Source organism: Vulpes lagopus, chromosome 4, assembly GCF_018345385.1.
Source record: "Vulpes lagopus strain Blue_001 chromosome 4, ASM1834538v1, whole genome shotgun sequence".
Lineage (NCBI taxonomy): Eukaryota > Metazoa > Chordata > Mammalia > Carnivora > Canidae > Vulpes > Vulpes lagopus.
Genome location: NC_054827.1, coordinates 105,169,811 through 105,190,561, shown reverse-complemented (window position 1 = coordinate 105,190,561; position 20,751 = coordinate 105,169,811). Strand labels below are relative to the sequence as shown.

At 37.8% G+C, this 20,751-nt stretch overlaps 1 long non-coding RNA gene across 1 annotated transcript in view; it reads left to right on the top strand.

Moving 5' to 3' along the window:
- The window catches only part of LOC121488665, a 124,521-nt gene that overhangs the window by 91,884 nt on the left and 11,886 nt on the right, over positions 1-20,751 (top strand). The window lies entirely within an intron of this gene.

Here is a 20,751-nt window from a genome sequence, read left to right as displayed (position 1 = left end):
TTATTTTCTTATTATTTGTAAAATATTAATATATAAGAGAAATGCCACTGATTTTTTTTTTATTGACCTGGAATTCTGCAATATTGCTACATTCCCTCTCTCATAAATTCTGAGTTTTGGACTTTCGTTGGTAGTTTCCTTAGGATTTTCTTTGCAATAGTTTTGTTTCCTGTAAATAACAACAACTTTCCATTTTCTTTTCAAATCTTTGAGCCATTTCTTTATTACACTGTCTCAACTTTTAAGAAAAATGAAATAAAAGTTATAGAATGGACTTCCTTACTAGCTTTCTGATCTTAGATGAAAATATTTAATTTGATGAAAAATTTACTTTGTGAATATATCACAATTAAGTGAATTTTTATATACATATCCCTTAATTAGATTGAAAATATGCCTAATTTTATCTGAGTTTTTATCATGAATGACTAATGAATTCTATTAAATAATTTTTTCTGCATTTATTGAGATAATCATGTGATTTTTTTCTCACTTATGCTAATAATGTGGTAAATTTAAATTAACTTTTGTATGTTGAACTAACCTTGCCTTCCTGGGACAAACCATGTCTAGGCAGTATATATTATTGTTTTTATAGACTGATGTATTCAATTTCTTAACATTTTGGAATCAATGTTATCCTGAACTCATAAACCAAATTAGTGTATCTTCCTTCCTTCCAATTTTATGAACATTGTGTGACATTGGTATTAATTCTTCCTTAAATTTTAGAAAGTCGTCACCATTGAGGCATCTGGGCCTGGAAACAGGCCTGTTTTGTCTGTTTCTTTGTTTTTTTTTCTTGGAGTGGGGGGAATAAGAAACTTTTAAAATTTTATATTTAACATTTTAATAGATATAGAGTTCTAGAGACTAAATGTTTCTGTTCCCCAAAATGTGTATTTTGAAGCCCTAACTCCCATTGTGGCTATTTGGAAATGGGGCCTCTAAAAAGTATTTAAGGTTAAATTAGGTCATAAGGATTGGCCTCTGATCTGATAGTACTAGTGTCCTGTCAAGGGACTCCAAAGTGGCAAGAAAAGACTATGTGATACCATAGCAGGAAGACAGCCATTTTGTCAATTTTGTCTAGGCTGTTGAACTTATTGGAAACAGTTGTTCAGAATATCTGATTATTATCCCTTTAACTTCCATAGAACCTATAATGATACCCCTCTTTTCTTTCTTGATATTAGTAATTTGTATTGTCTATTTTTTCTATTAATTGTATTCGTTTTTTTAAAGCTATTTACCATTTTGATGATTTTATTTATTGCTTGCCTATTTTTTGTCATTGCTTTCTGCCTTGATCTTTTAATTTCTTTACTTATAATTTCTTGGGATTTACTTTGTGCTTCTTTTACTAGTTTCTTAGAGTGGAAATTTAGATTATAGGCTACTTTTTAACCTTGACTCTTTTCCCTTTTAAGTACCTAAATATATAAATTTCCCCTAAGAGCAGTTTTAGCTGCATTCCACACATTTTGATATGTTGTACTTTCATTATCATTCAGTTAGAATAATTTCTAATTTCCCTTGTGATATTTTATTTGACCGTGTGTTATTTAGAAGTCTATTGTTTAACTTTGATATGTTTTAGGCTTTCCTATATATTTTATTGTTTCTGGCTTTTAATGTAATTTCACTGATGTCAGAGGAAATAGTTTATAAGATTTCAACCTTTTAAATTTATTGAAATGTGGTGTATCTTGAACTGTCTCTTGTGTAACTGAAAAGAATATGTGTTCATAGTTGTATAATGATCTGTGTCCATTAGGTCAAGTTCTTGAGTGTTGTTCAAATCTTCTATATTTATAATAATTTTTTTCTTTAGTTGTTCTATTATTCCTGAAAGAGAAGAAGGGAGAAGGAAGGAAGGAAGGAAGGAAGGAAGGAAGGAAGGAAGGAAGGAAGGAAGGAAGGAAGGAAAAAAAAAGGAAAAAGAAAGAAAGAAAGAAAGAAAGAAAGCAAGCAAGCTTCAAATGTGACTGGATTTATCTAATTTTCCCTTTAGGTCTATCAATTTTTGCTTAATTTATTTTGAAACTGTGTTTAGATGAATATACATTTAGGATTGTTTTATCTTTGTGATGAATTGATCCTTTTTTCATTATGAAGTGACCCAATTTATTTCTGGAAATAATATTCCTCGTTTTCAAGTCTAGTCTGTCTGATATTAATATAGCAATGCAAGCTTTCTCTTACTTACTGTTCCCATGGCATATTTTCTCCCATTCTTTTACTTTCAACTTATCTGTGAGTTTATTATTTAAAGCACACGTTTATAAAAAGCATATGTGTAGTTTTATTTTCTATTCATTTTGAAATGTCTAATGTTTTTTATGGAATTTTTTCTACCCATATGCATTTATTGTGCTTATCTATATGTCTGAATTTAAGTTTCACATTCTACTTGTTCTCTCTATTTTGTGGTTGTTTCCTTGTTTCACATTTCTAGTCCTCTTTTTGGATTAATTTTAGTTTTTTTTAAGATTTTATTTATTTATTTGACAGAGAGAGAGAGAGAGAGCATGAGCGGGGTGAGGGGGAGCAGAGGGAGCAGCAGACTCCCCACTGAGCAGGGAGCCCATAGCAGAGCTCCATCCCAGGACACTGGGATCATGATGGGAACCAAAGGCAGACACTTAACTGACTGAGACACCCAGGGGCCCCAAATTTAGAAATTTTCAATATTCCATTCTATCTCTTCTACTGGCTTTTGTTTTGTTTTCTTTGGAGAGAGAGCACACGAGTTGTGGGGGAGGGGCAGATGAAGAGGGAGAGACAGAATCTCAGAAAGGCTCCAGGAACAGTGCAGAGGCAGACTCAGGACTCAATCTCATGACCCCGAGATCACCACCTGAGCCAAAATCAAGAGGTGGATGCTTAACTGACTGAGCTACCCAGGCTCCCCTCTTCTGTTGGCTTTTTGTTATACCTCTTTGTGTTGTCATTTTTGAGGTTACACTAGAGATTACAGCATGCATTCTTATCACAATCTTGAATTAGTTTTATATCATTTCTGTATGTAATGAAATAACCTTATAACAGCATAATTTCATTTATACTTCATCCTATCTTGTGTGCTATCTTTATGCTTTTACATGCTATAAACCCCGTAATATATTGTTGTGATTTTTTTCCCTTTACCTAGTCTTTTAAAGAATGTTTGACTTTTAAAGAATTTAAGAAAGTAGTCTCTATATGTACCATTCAACCAAGGCCCAGAAGACTGTGAGGCTGCATGATGTTGGAACCCCAGGGAGATGGAAGAAACTGAGATTCTGACAACTGTAAGTCTGTGAAATCTTCCAGCCTCCATTCCCAACCTCTGCTCAATCATCTAAATTTCTTTGTAAGCATCTTGGCTGAAAGGATACTTTGCATTCAGGGCTCTTCAGATGCAGTCTGAAATGGCAGCCTATAGATTCATCAAAAAGTCTATTTATTTCCTTTTCTAAGCACTGACTAAACTTTCTTACAGGTTTGCTCCTCAGACCACCTGCCTCTAGCTTCAGGAATTGACTCTAGGTTTGAATGTGTCTTATATTTTTCACTTAGAAAAAAATTATCTTTCTAGTATTAGGGATTTTTGTTGCTGTTATTATTCATTGTTTTTTCATTTGTGTGTGTGTGTGTGTGTGTGTGTGTGTGTGTGTGTGTGTATGTGTGGGTTTAAATTTCTTTTTATCCACAGCTTTTTGATATTAACTAGAAAACTGATTAACTTAATCAGTTACTTGATTAACTGATATTAATTAGAAAAACGTTTTGTTTTTAAATTATTTCTATTATTGTTAACTGATGATTTCTTGCTATTTCCTGAGAGCTAAAATCTTTCATTGTTCTGTATTCCACACAAAACAAAAATGGAAGCCTCTAGAGTTTCTTCTTTCTTTCCTCTCTCCCTCCCTCCCTCCCTCCCCTCCCTTCCTCCTTTCTTCATTCCTCCTTCCTTCTTTCCTTCCTTTCTTAATATATGAAATAGATTTCTCCCTCCCATCCTTCCACAATCTGACATCTACTAGTCCTCTAAAGCTTAGAGATGTTCCTTCCATGAAAACTCTTTCCCAAATATACCTATGCATATACAATTCAGAAAGCCTTCTCCCTTTTCCAACAGGGTCTTATTTGCCAACTCTATCACTGCTTTCTACATAGATGTAGGTATTCACACGGATTGCTTTTCATGCTTAGCTTTTTTTTTTTTTTAGCTTTTCTTTAATGCACACATCACATGCACATTAACAGTTCCTGTCCAAGAAGAGTTCCATCCCCTCAAATGTAGGGACCATGTTTTTTGTTTGTTTAATGTTGTTATTTTATTTTATTGAATTTATTGGCACTCACAAACCAGCAGAATGACCATGAGTTTGTTTGAAGATAACAGTGAACATAATGATGACAATTCTTTTGGTTGAAATAGTAGGAAATACGAGATATGAGGTTATTTTTCCACATAATAAATCTTCTTTGGTACAATAGAAGATGTAATGAAGCACTCTCCAAATACACATGTACTTACTGTGTATACATTATTATAACATAAACATGAGTATCTATAAACACAGAGTCAGGATGTCTTACTCTGCCAAACATAAATATACTCAAATGTATTGATAACCTGATGTGCTGTGACCATTTATTTTATTCTGTGTTGGATATAGTGTTTAATATAGGCTTTAAGAATTTATAGATTATGATAAGCAAAAACATATTATTATGGGGAAACAACTGAATTCAATCCAGGGGACTTAATCATTATTATAAAACACACTAAAGAAATTCTCAGTGAAGGAAATATTTTCTTTCTTTAATTCAAAGCACAGTTAAATGTGCCTTTCCCTGAAAGCAAATCTCTACTTCTCAGATGACCTTCCTTTTAGTATCCATCGTACTTGTAATGATTCTTCCTCAGGTTCAAGAGTCATATACAAATATTAATTATGGAATGGATGTTCATGAATGCCATAAACTAGAACATAATTTACATTTCTAAAATATATAGCTATATAGGGATTACTTGGAAAATGTATAGCTTGAGTAGAGACTATTTTCTGGAGAAAAAAATCATCTACAAATGCTCTATAAAAATTATTTAGCACAACAGAGCATAACAGAGAAAATGGTTTGAATGGACCCATGGGTAAAGGTCATGGACTACAATTTGCATCCTTGCAACTCTCTGACAGTCGAGATTTACAATCCAGACTTTTGAGGATCACTTTCCATGTCATGATTAAAACTTTGAAATAAATCACCTGAAAATGGAATAACTTCTCAATTCCCTTTCACGTCAAACATTTCCAGACCTTACTTTTTGTTCAATTCCTCATAGTCCTGAGCTTCCCAAGATCTGTTTGGTTCCCCATAGAGAAGGTCTTACATTGCCATCTTCCCTCTCCCACATCCCCCTCTTTGGTTCTTTAAGGTCAAAAAGCACAGAAAGAAGTGGGACTGACAAAGGACTTAAGGAAGCCATATTTCTTGGTTAATATTGAACTTAAAGAGTGTACTTCTGGGGTGCCTGTGTCGCTCAGTCAGTGTTTTCCTTCAGCTCAGGTCAGGATCCCAGGGTCCTAAGATCCAGCCCCACATAGGGCTTCCTGGTCAGCAGACAGTCTGCTTCTCCACTACCTCTGCGCCTGCTCTTGCTTTCTATCTCTCTGTCAGTAAGTAAATAAAATCTTAAAACAAACAAACAAACAAACAAACAAACAAACAAACAAAAAAGAGTATTTCTAAAGAAGGTTAAAGAACTTCAATTAGGCTTTTAAAAATCAAACCCAAGCCATAAGATTCTTAAACATAGGAAACAAACTGAGGATTGTTGGAAGGGGTTGGGTGGGGTGGGAGGATGGGGTAACTGAGTGATGGGCATTAAGGAGAGCACTTGATGTAATGAGGAACTGAAGAATCATGAAATCCAACCGCTGAAATTAACACTACACTGTATGTGAACAAATTTGAATTTAGGGGATCCCTCGGTGGCTCAGCGGTTTAGAGCCTGCTTTTGGCCCAGGGCCTAATCCTGGAGACCAGGAATCGAGTCCCACATCAGGCTCCCTGCATGGAGCCTGTTTCTCCCTCTGCCCCTCTCTCTCTCTCTCTCTCTCTCTCTCTCTGTCTCTCAGGAATAAATAAATAAAATCTTAAAAAAAAAAGACTTTAAAAAATTTTTTGAATTTAAATAAAATCTTGAAAGAAAAAAATCAAACCCAAGAAATTCACTCACCATACTGAAAATAAACAATAATTTTCATATATATCTTCCACCCCATTATACTGTGTGATATTACATAGGGACATAAGGAATATCTTCTTTATAATTGTGTCTCTAACACCTTACCAAGTCAGAGCTAAATATTGGCAAAAGTAACTGGAAAAAAAAAAAGCGTGAGGAGAGAAGGAGACAAAGCTTCTATAATTCAATGATAAACAGCTCGTACTTTACAATTGCTTTAGTCTGAATCCTAGAGCAAAAAGTCGTATATTTTAATTCAAAGTGTCTTGATGTTTTTTTTTTTTTCAAAGCCTATGACTCATCCTTGCACAAACCTTTTCAGACCTTGGTTGAATCTCTCACTGATTGTCTTGGCTCATATGTGAATTGTCCTGTGCAATTTAGATACAAATCTGCAGGAATTACATAGATTGAATGCTGACTGGCATTTTTATAGGCCAAATTCTCTAAAAATTTTCTCCTTAAAAGCTGCCAGTAATTGCCTCCCCACGTATTCTGTCTTCTCAGGGAATCCATCTTCATCCTGAGACTGTCCTAGAGCAGTGTCTCTTCTCATCCGTGTTTATTCCAGGAAACAGAAACCCCGTTTGAACTGGTTAAATAACAAGAAAAATGTCCCAAAGTAGAGTAAGCTTCAAAGTTAGTTCCAGGGGTGCCTGGGCAGCTCATTTCAGTTAAGCATCCCACCCTTGATTTCGGCATAGATCATGATCTCTGGCGTGTGAGATCAAGCCCTGCCTTGGGTTCTGTGCTAGGCATGGAACCTGCTTAAGATTCTCCCTCTTAGGGCACCTGAGTGGCTCATTCAGTTAAGCATCCAACTCCTGGTTTTATCTCAGGTGGTGGTCTCCAGGTTGTGGAATCAAGCCTCTGCATCAGGCTCCATGTTTGGCATGGAATCTGCTTGAGCTTCCCTCTCTCCCTCTCCCTCTGCCCACGCCCCCCAAAAAGCCAGTTAGAATTCTTGGTAATTTCACTAAAGACCTGGTTTCCTCCTACTTTTCTGCTATGATTTATGTAGAATTAACTTCCTTCACAATTTCAAAATCGCAGTTGACAAGTCCAGGAGAAACATATTTTCTCTTTTACAATGAGAAAGAAAGAGAGAAAAACCTGGGTTTGAATTGATTCAAATGCAAGAGAGGAGTTAGGAAGTGGGAAAAGTGAGTATGGACCAACCTTTAAAGTTTCCTATAAAGGGAGCAGAGACATGGAGTGATGATATGATGATATGGATAAAGGAGAAGTAAGACAATGAGTGGGATGTTGTAATTATTATACTGGCGATGATTATTTTTCCAAAGAGTTGAACTCAGAATAACTTGTTTGATCAGGTTTTCCTATTTTCCTATGTTCACTCACCCCATGCATCTTTTTCTGTGAAGCACCTGTTCTTTGCCTACTTTATTGGGTTGTCTTCTTATATTCTTGATACTATGTCTTTTTCTATACATATTGCAAATATTTTCCTCAAACTGTCCGTTCCTCCACCTGCAAAAAAGAGGTTGAGGGAGGAAATCAAATGGTTGTTCTCTTGAAGGATTTAAACCTAGTCTAGTAATCAGTTGGGTCTCTCTCTCTCTTTTTTTTTTTTTAATATTACATACTAAAACTTAGGAGTGTCACACGTAGTGCAAGACATCATCTTAATATCTTATTCTTAGAACATATTATTATTATTGTGTATTGTTTAAGTAATAGCCACCCTTTTTGTTAAGGTAATAACTAATACTAGGCATTGCTGAACAGCTGTATGCATGACCTTATTTCATCCTCACAATGTTGTAAATTAAATATTGTAATCTATGTTACACAGATGAAGAAAATGAGCTTCAGAGGGTTTAAGTACTTCACCCAAGGTTACACATTAATAACAGGAAAGAATCCAGATTTGAACCCTGGTTTGACTCCAAACCACTAATCTAAACTCCTGAAGTGTAACTTTTAAAATCAATGATCATTAGAGTTTAAATTGAACCTTGAAGATCTCTTATTGCAACTACCTTAAAAGGCAGGTGAGGGTGGTTGTTAAAAGTGTGGAGCTGAATTTGGGCTACACCATTTAGAAGCAATTTTCTGGGCTTCATTTTTCTTATCTGTATGATAGGGAGGGTATCACTAATCTCACAGAACAGTCTTTGGGATACATATGAGGATACATATAAAGCAGTGTTTGGTATATAGTAAGTACTTAATAACTAGAACTCATTATTACTATTACTATTATTATTTCTACTACTTTTTCTCCCCACCCGATACCCAAATCTCTTTTGTCAATGGATCCAATAAGTGATTACCTAGTATTGAGATGAATCCCTCTTGCTAAAGTGAACTTAGTATCTCCTAGAGAGGTCCATTCTAACTCCAGTAAAATTCTAGTTTTTAGAATGTTCTTCTTTATAGCCAGCTGACAATCGACCTTCTCAAAATTATTTTTAACAGACTTTTAGGATGGTATTTAAAAGACAACCAAAAAAAAATAAAATAAAATAAAAGACAACCAAAAAAAAATAAAATAAAATAAAAGACAACCAACATTTTGAAGATTATTATGTCACTGGAAGTCTTCTAGCCAAGAAAAAAATATATATGATCGTTATCTTCTCTGTACCTAAGCTCATCAGTGTCCCTCTTAAAGTTCTGAACAGAGCCTCATGTATAGGTGTGATGGCACAGCCCATAGGTAAGCAAGATGAGGTTCCTCCCTGCTCTGGGTCATCTATGCCACAACCACGCCACTTTGCTTCTTATGCGGCCATGTTGTACAGCTGACACATATGCCACTTATAAGTCAAATCACACTGTCCTTATGCAAATGAGGGGCTTGGACGCAAAGATAGAGTTGGTATTTAGCTGACAAACTCAAGTACCTGCAATTAAGTGGTTTCCAAGATAGTATGGTTTCCTTATTCTTACAGTATAATGTATTTCTCAAATATAATCAAAATGAAGTTTTTGAACTGACATTTAATACTAAAATAAACTATTCCTTAATAATCTTTTTTTTTAAGATTTTATTTTATTTATTCATGAGACACACAGAAAGAGAGAGAGAGAGGCAGAGACACAGGCAGAGGGAGAAGCAGGCTCCATGCAGGGAGCCCAATGTGGGACTTGATCCGGGTCTCCAGGATCACGCCCAGGGCTATAAGGCAGTGCTAAACCGCTGAGCCACCAGGGCTGCCCAATAATCTTTTTTTAAAAAAAGTGTTTTAATTAATTCCACCTGTTTCTATAGGAGCATCAACTGGGCACAAACTACAGGTGAAACTGCAACATGCTGTGACTCTGTCTACACGTGCCATACATAGTTCAGGGAATAGTTTGATCACATCTCTTATTTCTTCTTATTAGCCCAATAGCTAGTCATGAACCTGTCCTCCAGCCATTCTTTCCACTCTTAGGCTTGCCATCAAATTCATTTTATTTGTTCTTGCTGTGTAATTCCTTCTTCTGGTTATTTTCTTTCCTTCCTCCCTCCCTCATTCCACCCGCTTTTCTTCCTTTCTCCCTCCTTCCTTTTCTCTTTCCCTCCTTCCTTTTTCTTTCTTCCCTCCTCCCTCTTTTCTTCTTCTTTCCTTTCCTCCCACCTTCATTTTTCTTTCCTCTCTCTTCCTCCCTCCTTTCCTTCCTTCCTCTCTCTCTCTGTTAATTATAAACCTGGTTTAAATGAGGTCACAGGCTTTGCTGTTATTGTTGCTGTTGTTATATGGGGTGATGAATATCTGAGAAAGGGAAATGCAGAGGAGGTGCCAGCATACAGCGTTATAGATGATTCAACCCAAGCCATCACCCCTCACTGCCTGAATAGTTAAAAACGCACCCTCCTGGCAGCAGTTAATGAATTGTAGCTTCTACGTATTGGCAAGCCAATAGTCAGTCACACATCTCTACATCTTATTATCATTATTATTTTTTAGTATTCACATCCCACTTCTCTCTTATCAAAAATACTTTAGAAGCTTACAGTAAAAGAATAATGCAATCAGACTGAATCATTGTCGTGGAATAAATATAAAATCAAGCAATAGAGGGGGAAGTTACTCAAAGATCCATGTACAATGGCATTAATAACATGAATGGCTGCTTTTCCTTCTCTTTCAAACACTTCCACTTATCCTACTAGGATTCCCACTCTGTGAGCAGCAAATTTTTGCCTTCTACTTGTCAGAAAATGTTCTCCCTTCCTTGATTTTAATCAATGGCTCTCAATTGAGGGTTTATGTTAGACTCCTAGGGGGAGCTTGGGGAAAAAATAGATGCCCAGAGTACACATCAGTCCAATTGAATCCACTTTTGTAGATAGGGGCCGGACCTGCAGGACACTGCTCCCTCTGCATCCCCCAAAAGAAAAGGATGATTATTGCTTATTTCCAAATTCTTCAGGGTCAGAACTGTGGTCACTATCTTGATGTCTCATATCACCTTGACCACAATTCCCCCACGCTCCTATAAAAATGCCTGCACCAACTCTCCACCCTCTTCTCCTTTATCTATTACATGTCTTCATTTTGCTCTAACTCACTAAAGATTTTAAAATCTGCCTCAAAGTTTTTTTTTTAAGATTTTATTTATTTATTCATGAGAGACACACACAGAGAGAGGCAGAGACATAGGCAGAGAGAGAAGCAGGCTCCATGCAGGGAGCCTGATGTGGGACTCAATCCCGGGACTCCAGGACTCTATGCCCTGGGCTGAAGGCAGATGCTGAACTGCTGAGCCATCCAGGGATCCCTTGGCTCAAAGTTTTACTTTCCATCTCTCCTCTTACTATCATTCTCAAACATATGGTGTGGTCAATATAAGAACAAGTTCTGGAACCTGGGTGTCAGTTCCAGTTCTGCCATGACTAATGTTGCTACCATGGGAAGATTATTTATATCCTCTTTGCCGTAAAAAGGGGATGGCACTAGGAGTGGTAGCTGTCAGTGTTGGGATCAAATAAATTGCCATGTTTGTTTCTATGGGTTATTGGTCCATATTATGGTTTTCTTGGCCTATTGCCATAACCTCTCATTGGCACCCTATCTGAATTCTCTTCTCTCTTCTAATCAATTATCTATCACAAATACAAGTCTAACCATATGACTCCCCTGCTGAAAACCTCCCCAACCTTCCTAGTGCCTGTTAGATACAATGTGGTTTCCTATGGGCAGCATATAAACTATTCACTGAGCTGGTTTCCAACAAATCTTCTAATGGTGCCTTCCTTCATTAACATCTTCCCCCTTCTTCCTTGCTCTGATATGTACATTATGGATCCTGTAGATATCATTGCATGTTTATACCAATATACTATAGTCAAATTTTATCAATATGTGGGCATGCTTCTTTGAGTGAGTTTTACAAGCTCTCTAGGCTTTAATATCCTCAGATATAAAATTGTGAGATTCTGTGAGCATTAGACAAATTTACAGATCCACACATATTTGCATACATACATACATACATACATGTTTACAGATCCATGCATATTCAGACATGTTTACAGAAGAGACATGCCCATAACAGAAACTTAAAAAAAACCAGCAGTAGCTGCTCTTAATTTTATCGTTGCAATTGTTTTTTTTATTACCACATTACCATCGTCATTATTGTATCCCTTCTGTTAAGTTTGTCCTGTGTCCCCTCCTACTTACTCTCTGTAAAGGTCCTTCTAGGCCTTCATACCCATGGCCATAACACTTTTCCCCTTGGCTGTGATCACTGGCTTATGTAACTAGCAGTCCTACTAACATATGATCATTTTGAGAGCACATACAATCCAGGATCTGCTCCCTCGAAAGACAATGTTTCCTCTATCAGATTCATAGACGACACGGGATCCCTGGGTGGCGCGGCGTTTTGGCGCCTGCCTTTGGCCCAGGGTGCGATCCTGGAGACCCGGGATCGAATCCCACGTCGGGCTCCCGGTGCATGGAGCCTGCTTCTCTCTCTGCCTGTGTCTCTGCCTCTCTCTCTCTCTCTCTCTCTGTGACTATCATAAATAAATAAAAATTAAAAAAAAATTTATAAAAAAAAAAAAAGATTCATAGACGACTCACTTCAAATAATTGTATGTACCTGCAAGTCAACAGGAAGAGACTCAGTTCCCTGACGCTGAGACCCTAAGACTGTCAGACTCTCTGCTATGGTTCAGCTTTCAGTAAAAATAGAAAAACTGCTTCCTGAAATGGTTGATGCCTTTCTAGGTACAGCCATTCTTCTGCATCCAACCCTCCTTGATTTTGTCTTATCCTCAGCTGCCTGCCTTCTGCACTCCTCCACACTGTGATTTCTTATTAAAAACCTCTCTCCTTGCCTTTTTTCACTCTCTCTCTCTTTTCTTTCTTCCTACTAAATTCCCTCCACCTTCACTCCTGTCCCTTTGGCCTAGCCACTGTTGTCCATCAACACTCAGATGAGCAATATCTCTTCTCCATCCTGCACTGGTGGTCTGGCCGCCTCTCTCTTATTCCTCAAAGTCTCTTGCTAATCATGATCCAGCAGTGAAGATCTGACTTAGAATCTATCCATGAGAAAAGCAGTAGAAAAAAATATATGGATTTACACACACACACACACACACACACACACACGCATACACACCTCAACTCCTGGCGCATCTTAATTATAGTAAGTTATTTCTGTTAATGAGTGTATAAAGAGAAGCAAGTGATGCTAGCTCAGGAAAGCCAGTGTCTGATCCTTCTAGAAAGGTGAGGGTTCCCAAGGTGTCTGGAGGAGGCTTTATCTGGTGGCTCCGTCAGACACACCAAAGGGCAATTTCTCTTTCTTAGCATTAACCCTCAACTGGGACTGAGTACGAGAAAGGTCTCGCTCTTCACAGACACTCCAGGATAAGGTGATAAGCAGATTACAAGTAAAGCCTCTCTTTAGCTATTCCACATCTCCTGTCAGACAGAGCAAGTTAAATTACAGCGCAAGCCACAGATGCATTGATCATCCACTCAGCTTGTACTACCCAGGATTTTAAAGATCCAGGCCAAGGATAAGTGAAGTCATCTCAGCAAAGTTTTTTTTAGCAGGGAGGGTTAACCAAGTTCAAAGAGGTGAGGTTCAGGGAGAGGGTCCCAACTCTCCAGTGTTAAGCTCAATTTATGCATGACCTTCATCAGTGAATATTTCCTTACAAAGCTTATGAGAGGTGTTGAGAGAACACACAGATGATACCTTAGCCCCTGCTCTTAAATGACTTACATGTGTCTCTCTCAGCCCCTCGCCCCTCCCCTCCCTTGTAAAGCCTGGCTCAAAAGACAGAACATCACTAAAAATGGCACTTATGCCACTTATGCCACTTAGAGTTACTACGTGAGCCTTCTAGATGAAGCATCAGTTGAATCATATTACATTTGGGGTGCCCTATTCTGATTAATGCATAAGATATAAAGTTGTTTTTGTTACTGCTGTTGAGACAAGATGCTCTCATAATGAGATTCAGTTACCCTTGTTCAGCCTGTAAAACTTAACAAAGACATAAAATCCTTGAATGATTTTGGTAGTCCGATCTTTAGTAGAATAAGATAGGCCATTTTGAGGCTAAAATAGAAAAAAAAAAGATGAATCATTAGAAACACTTAAAAATTCTGGGCATGACATTCTTCTTTATTAAAAAGACCCATTGTAAATTGGAAAGTTTCGAAGTCTTTGTGGTAGGGAGAATGAATTATAATGACATCACTGGGTCATGAACTAGGCCCACTGGCTACTTTCCAGAATGAAATTGACTAGGAGAGATCAGATGAGCCCATTCGTAGCACAAGACATCTGGGAGGCAGCCAGGGAATCGAGGTTCAAGCCCCCTATTTGGGACACACTTCCTCTTCCTCTTCATCATCAACTACAATCGTGATTTCCTGGACCAGGCATCTAGCCTAACAATGCATTTCAATTCATATTCTAAAGAACACCCAAAAAGTTCTTTGTACTCATTCCTCACTGAAAGACCTCATGAAAAATATTAACATGTCAACATCTGGCTGACACCTTTGCTACATTTTCATCATGTTGCTGATGGGAAGCATTTTGCCTTCAAATAAGCATAATTTTCCGGTCTTTTCCATCTCTCTCTCTTTTTTTTCTTTTTTTTTTTTGTCTCTCTCCCAGCGTAATAAATGGTGTCTGAAGCCCAAGAGAAACTCATTTCTGTTAACAGATCATTTGTAAACCTTTAAGGGCAGCTGGTGAGAAAGCGGCATTTTTTTTCTTCTGTCTTAACTTCCCTGGTTGTCTCTCTAAATGCAAAATGACACCTCATTCAAAGCTTTCTGGTGTCATCTTAATCTCCCTTATTTTACACTTTCTACCTTTTTGATATTGCTATAGACTGCATGGAGGCTTTTTACCTAATACTGTAATACCTATTATCTGAGGCATTTAGGTATATAGGCTCTTGCCAGCTAAGAATAATGCAGATCAATTGGATGTCAGCAACCCAATAACGTCAGATAGTATACGTATATATATTTTTTTTTTTCGGAGTAGAAAAGAAGATATCTAACCAGCTGACCTTAAAGCTAGCACATTTCAATATTAATATATTTTATGCATGCATGTGATAATGTTTTACCTTTCTTATGGATCTGTAGGGAAGTCTCACTTTTTTTCTATGAGGATTATTACCTATTCCAAAGGGGCTATGATTATAGATACTTACTAAGACAAGAATAATTGACCATAAAAAACCTTTTATATTCCCACAATTATTTTTGCATTGACTAAAAGTGTCAGGAAAATCTGATTTTATTAGCCAGTCCCTAATTTTGACTCCATTTAATTTTTTATCTGGCTTTTTCCCCCAATATGTTTTTAGTCTGAGATAGTTGGCAATTTTACAAAAGAACAATTTGTTACAGAACCTTTACTGAATGGAAGTTCTATAATCCAAGCATAACATCAAGTATCAAATAAAATAAAAATGTATGAGATCAGCAGAGGGGACATGCTCCAAGGTAAGGAACTGATCTAGGGCCTAGAAAAAAAAGAACTTTAAATCAAAATTTGACTGCTCAGCTATGAAGTAAGTCTGTAGAACAAAAGGTCAAATGTAGCTTTGACCCCTCATTCCCCTCCACCCCCCAAGAGATCAGATCCCGTCAGCACTGAGCTTATTTCCAGTAAGGCACAAGGAGCAGGGTTATGCTTATTAAGAAGCAGCATGGACAACTCTAAAGGACACTTGAGGGAAAGGAGGAGGAAATGCTCTGGCTCTTCCGGAAGTAGGGGATAAAGTGGGCAGGAAAAGGGCACAGTACCCATTTGACTTTTGCAAACAAAATTCGCCCTAGTTACCACATGTGCTTCTTCCCATGCCTCTGCTCCCCAGCATAATAGGAACAAGGATGAATCAAGGATCATAAGTGAACATTGTGGTCAAAAGCATGACTGCTTCTGGAAAGAACTCCAACCAAGAGAAGGACAAGTGTTCCAGTTGTACTGTTAATTTGTGAGAGAGCAGCACTTGGCAACTCCCTTCTAGTGCTAGCATTAGAATTTCAGGGATTCTCCATGTATTGGCTTTTGGGATAGTAAAGGATGCTGTGGAAAGGAGAAGTAGAATTTACATGAAATCTATTTTACCCTTGCAAACAAAAACTCGTGTGTGTGTGTGTGTGTGTGTGTGTGTGTGTGTGTGTGTGTGTAGTGGGACTTAAGTTTTTATATTTTTCTAAAATCAACAATCAGAATCTACAACTGCAAAATAAGGATCCCCACACTGTCAAGTCACCACTAAGCCAAGTATAGTTGGGGCCAGATGCTTTTCCCAGGTGATGTGAATGGAGTCTGCTACCACCTACCATAGCTCATTCAACTCAACTTCACAACTTATTGCTGGTCTACCTACAGAAAGCATCATAGAGAAGGGCACAGTACCCATTTGAAAGATGAGGAGAACATCTTTCAGCTATTTGGGGAGTGCAGGTTCATGGGGAGAGGATACTTCCTCCTCATTTCAAAGATAACCGGTTGCACAATCAAGGATTCAAAAGAATTAGTGGTAGATCCTGAAAGTGCCTGTGAGAAAGGGGAACTTACTTTTTATTCTCTAGCCATGGTCTTGCTAGAACCCACAAACTGTAGCATGTCCCAGTGCTGCCATAAGAGAGGAGACCAGGGTTGAAAGAGATTTTGTGTGGCTTTAACAAAGGCCTACTTGTGTTTTGGGGCAAAATGCTCACAGAGACTTTGCCTAGGTTTGGTCAAGAGAGGTCCTCAGAGGCGGGAAGTCTACTAAGGACGTAGATCAAAGTAACCTGCGAGAGTGAGGCCTGCTGGGACTATGATACAGTATTCCTGGGAAGAAGACAGAGCCACCTCCTCAATCTAAGTGGCCTCCCTGACCCTCAGAGTGTGCAAAGATGGCCCATTGGTTCCATCTCCAATTGAGGAAGCAATGAGACTAAAGGGGAGCCAGGAGACTTATGGCTGCCCAGGAGACCAGTTGGCCAGTGGAGAGGTAGGCTGAGAACTTCTGGACATATCAAGGGAATAGACATGATCTTGAGAAAGATGTCTTGGGGGTTAAACTATTATACTACCTGAGGGAGAAACAGTATACCATGAGTGTTGGTTACCATTTGCAAAGAGAACCAGTGAAGCCAAGAACCCCACCCCCACCTGACTTCCTAGCAATTTAGAGAGATCCTTCCTCTTTTACCTTCTTCCCTGACATCCTCTTTGCAACACCAGGTCAATCAAGGACATAGAAATCTCCTGTGCCTTTAATTCTTCCTGCTCAGAGTCAGATCAGGAAGGCCTGGAGAGCTTGACCAAGAGGATAGAGAATTTAATTCAAGCAACCAGAGTCCAGTCTGCTTTGGGGACAGTTGGGAGGAAGGAGAAGAAATTTGAATCTCATGTGAGACTCAAATTTAAATGGTCTAACCCGAGTTTTAATATCTGAGAAGGACGGAAAAGTTATAGGACCTTGCCAAGATATTTTTAAAGAATGGGAAAGTAAGATTATGACATAGCATGAAGATCAGGATCAGAAAAAAAAAAAAAAAAAAAAAAAAAACCTAAACTAAAATCACAGAAAAAGCCTGTTTTGTTTCTGACCCAATTTGTTAAGTTTCCTTAATAAATCATTTATAATGCTAAGAAGTTCATTATTCTAGCTGCCAATTTGACCAAAACAATCACCTTCTGACCTGCTTAATAATTTAAGCAACAGTAAGGCCTAAGTAGATTGTTAAGGGATTATGTGTCATATAAGTAGTTGTTGATGATTACAAAGCAAACTGTGATGGCTTTGTCAAATTTAGTTACAGGAGTGGGAAGAAAGTCCCTCGCTTCCATACTATCTTATTTATTTAGAAGCACTCACTGCCATTTCTTGCAGCCACTTCCAATTGTCAGATTTCATTTAAGGGGGACAATTGTAGGTACCAACTATAAATAAACACATATCACCGATTTCACCCTCAGAATAGATAAGAAATCACAGCTTGCTTTATGCTTTCTGTGAGGTCTCTTTTGGTACTTCAGGGAATCAAATCCCAAGCTGGCAATTTTATTGTATATTATCAGAAGAAAGAGATACATAAGATAGATATTTCAGGTTAATTAGCATGATTTTGTTGTGGTGATCAAATTTATTAGTCCATCTTCTGATCCCACAGATTTGATGGGGTATAAACACAACCCCAATGAGAAAGAACAGGGGATTTCCCATTTAAGACTTCACAAACAACAAATTACACTAATATCAATCAACCAACTACTTTTATTTATCATATATTTCCTACTTAACTCAATCTAGAGCAGCCTTCATCCCCACTTGTCCACCAAACCCACATGAAGGGTTTACTTGCTTTGGCCTTTGCGTTCAGGCACCCAGACAGATCTTGATTCTGGGCATGAAAACATATTTGTCTTCCCTAATCTTTGGTTTATATCAGTTCAGTATTTCAAAGGGTGAATTTGATCTTGAGGTACTGTGCTTTGTATCTTTTATCCCTCTGAAATACTTCCTTTTGACTCTTTGATATGGTTTCTTTCTTTCTTTCTTTCTTTCTTTCTTTCTTTCTTTCTTTCTCTCTTTCTTTCTTTCCTTCTTTCTTTTTTTAAATAGAGAAAGAGAGAATGCACATGTGGGGGAGGAGGAGAGGCAGAGAGAGAGAGAGAGAGAATGAAAATCTCAAGCAGGCCCCATGCTCAGCACAGAGCCATGGGGAGGGGGTGGGCTCCATCTCACAGCCCTGAGATCATGACCTGAGCTCAAGAGTCCCATGCTTAACTGACTGAGCCACCCAAGCACCCCTCTTTGACCTGGATTCTTGACACCTTTTGTCTTAAACCATAGCCTGAAGCCTGGCCTATAACAAAATGTAGTAAAGTGACTACAGTTTTCACTGCAAAACAAAGAGGGGTAAGTCATCTTCAACGGATCATATAGGAAACACTCATAGGACCTTAAATATCCTGAAATTAATTTACTCACAGAGATATCAAATATGATTTCAATTGACCTCAATGACTACTATACTAGGGTCATGATCCATCCTATTTTCATTTCTCTTTCATCATAGGAAACCATCGCCTGATAAAGCCTGTAGGTAAAAGAAGATACCATGCAGTTATAAGCAGATGTATTACAAACCTTGAATGGAAACGTAGAGTCCCAGATTCAGGCTTTGGAGTTGACTGGACTAGACTCCAAATCCTGGCTCTACCATTTCCAACATGTGGACTTGGGCAAGTAGCTTAAAGTCTCTACACCTTATTTGTAAGATACAGAAAATATTTCCTCCAGCAGGTGGGTCGATGAAACTGAACAGAGGATAAAAGCTCAGACTCCTTAGCAAATTGCTCTTGGCTCAAATTCAAGGTCGCCACTTACCAGATGATTCTTGGGCAAGTTACAGATACTTATGCTTTCTATGACTCAGTTTCATCATCTACTAAATGAGGATGCTAATAGTAACCAAGTCATTGCATAGCTTCAGATATGAATCTAGTTAGTATTGACAAAGTGTTTAGAAAGTGCCTGGCCTAATGCTCGATAAACAGAAGCCATTATGAATGATATTATTGTAATATAGTATTACTTCTATTACTACCCATAATAATCAAGTTAATGAGGTGAATATTAACAGTCTTCTTGGCAGGTTTGACTTGGAGCCAACTAGAATAGTCCATTAGTTGATTAAAAGAGTTCTAAACCTGGAATATTGAAGGAAAAAAAGTCCCTGAATTGGCCCCCCACCCCCATCTGGCCCAGGATCCCAGCAACTCTCCATCTTTACTAGGAACTTAGCAAATCAGTTTTCTGGGGGTTCCTTGTCAAGTCCCAATCTCTGCCTGAGATATTCCAAGTTGGGTGGGCAATAAGAAAGGAGATGGCACTATTTCTCTATTCTAGAAGAATCAATGGCATCAGAGCAAAACCTGTTTGGTTGTTTTCATTGGTGAAGTAGAAAGTGTTGTATGTCTATCAATGCTTAAAAGACAAAACTCTTTTCACTGATAGTAAGTCCATAAATAAAAAACCCAAGAACACCACCATGATAAAGAGAATGAATGTGAAATATAGTAGCTTGGCCTTCATCCTTTAAATATATATATATATATATAATATAATATATATAATTATAATATATTACATATAATACATATTTATATTATATATTTATATATTTATATATATTTGCCTTCTGACTTGACTAATAATTTAATATAAGCAACAGAAAGACCAATCTCTATATAATATTACATGTATTTATATATAGTATATGTATATATTTTATATATGTATATGTATGTACACATACATGTATATGTATATATAATTTTAAGTTGAAGGCACTGTAGGGAATACCAGGATAAAACAGATTCCCTGTTTCTCTAGTGTGTATGAAAGTAAAATAAGTCCACAAATAGCTCTAATGCAAAGCAGGAAGTAGTAAATGTCAAAGAAATCCACAGATGTGGTACAAATAAAGTGCTAAGGAGGTAGGGAGGGTTTCCTGTATAAGGGACCAGACAGGGCTCTACAGAGGAAGTGCCATTTGAATAACTTTTAGCTTCTGTTAAGGACTCTTATGCCAACCTCCAATCCCTCCCCGCCACCCCTGGATCAAGCATTAACCCATGCCAGGGATGTTCTCTTTCCTTCCCTTGCCAGGCAAGCATACACTTATCTTGTAAGACTCATCTCAATGATAATTTGTCTGGCACCCCTCTCCTCACATAGATTTGACCCTTCCTTATTTGAGGACACACACAACTCTGTGCCAAATTCTCTCCCTTGGAAATCTTAGCTCATTTCTATGTCACCCTCCCTGTCTTGTTTGCTGGACTGTCCCCGTAAGAGAATGGGTAATGCCTTTGAATCCTCAGTGCCCAGAGACTCAGCACTTTGTGGAATGATTGAACACAGCTTTTGAAACTGAAAAAAATCTCTTAGAATAATAAGATCTTTCTTGCCCTCTGGGAAAGGAAAAGTGTAGAGGAAAGGGAGAAAGGAGCTAGTATATATGGTTGGATGATGATACAGGATCTAATTT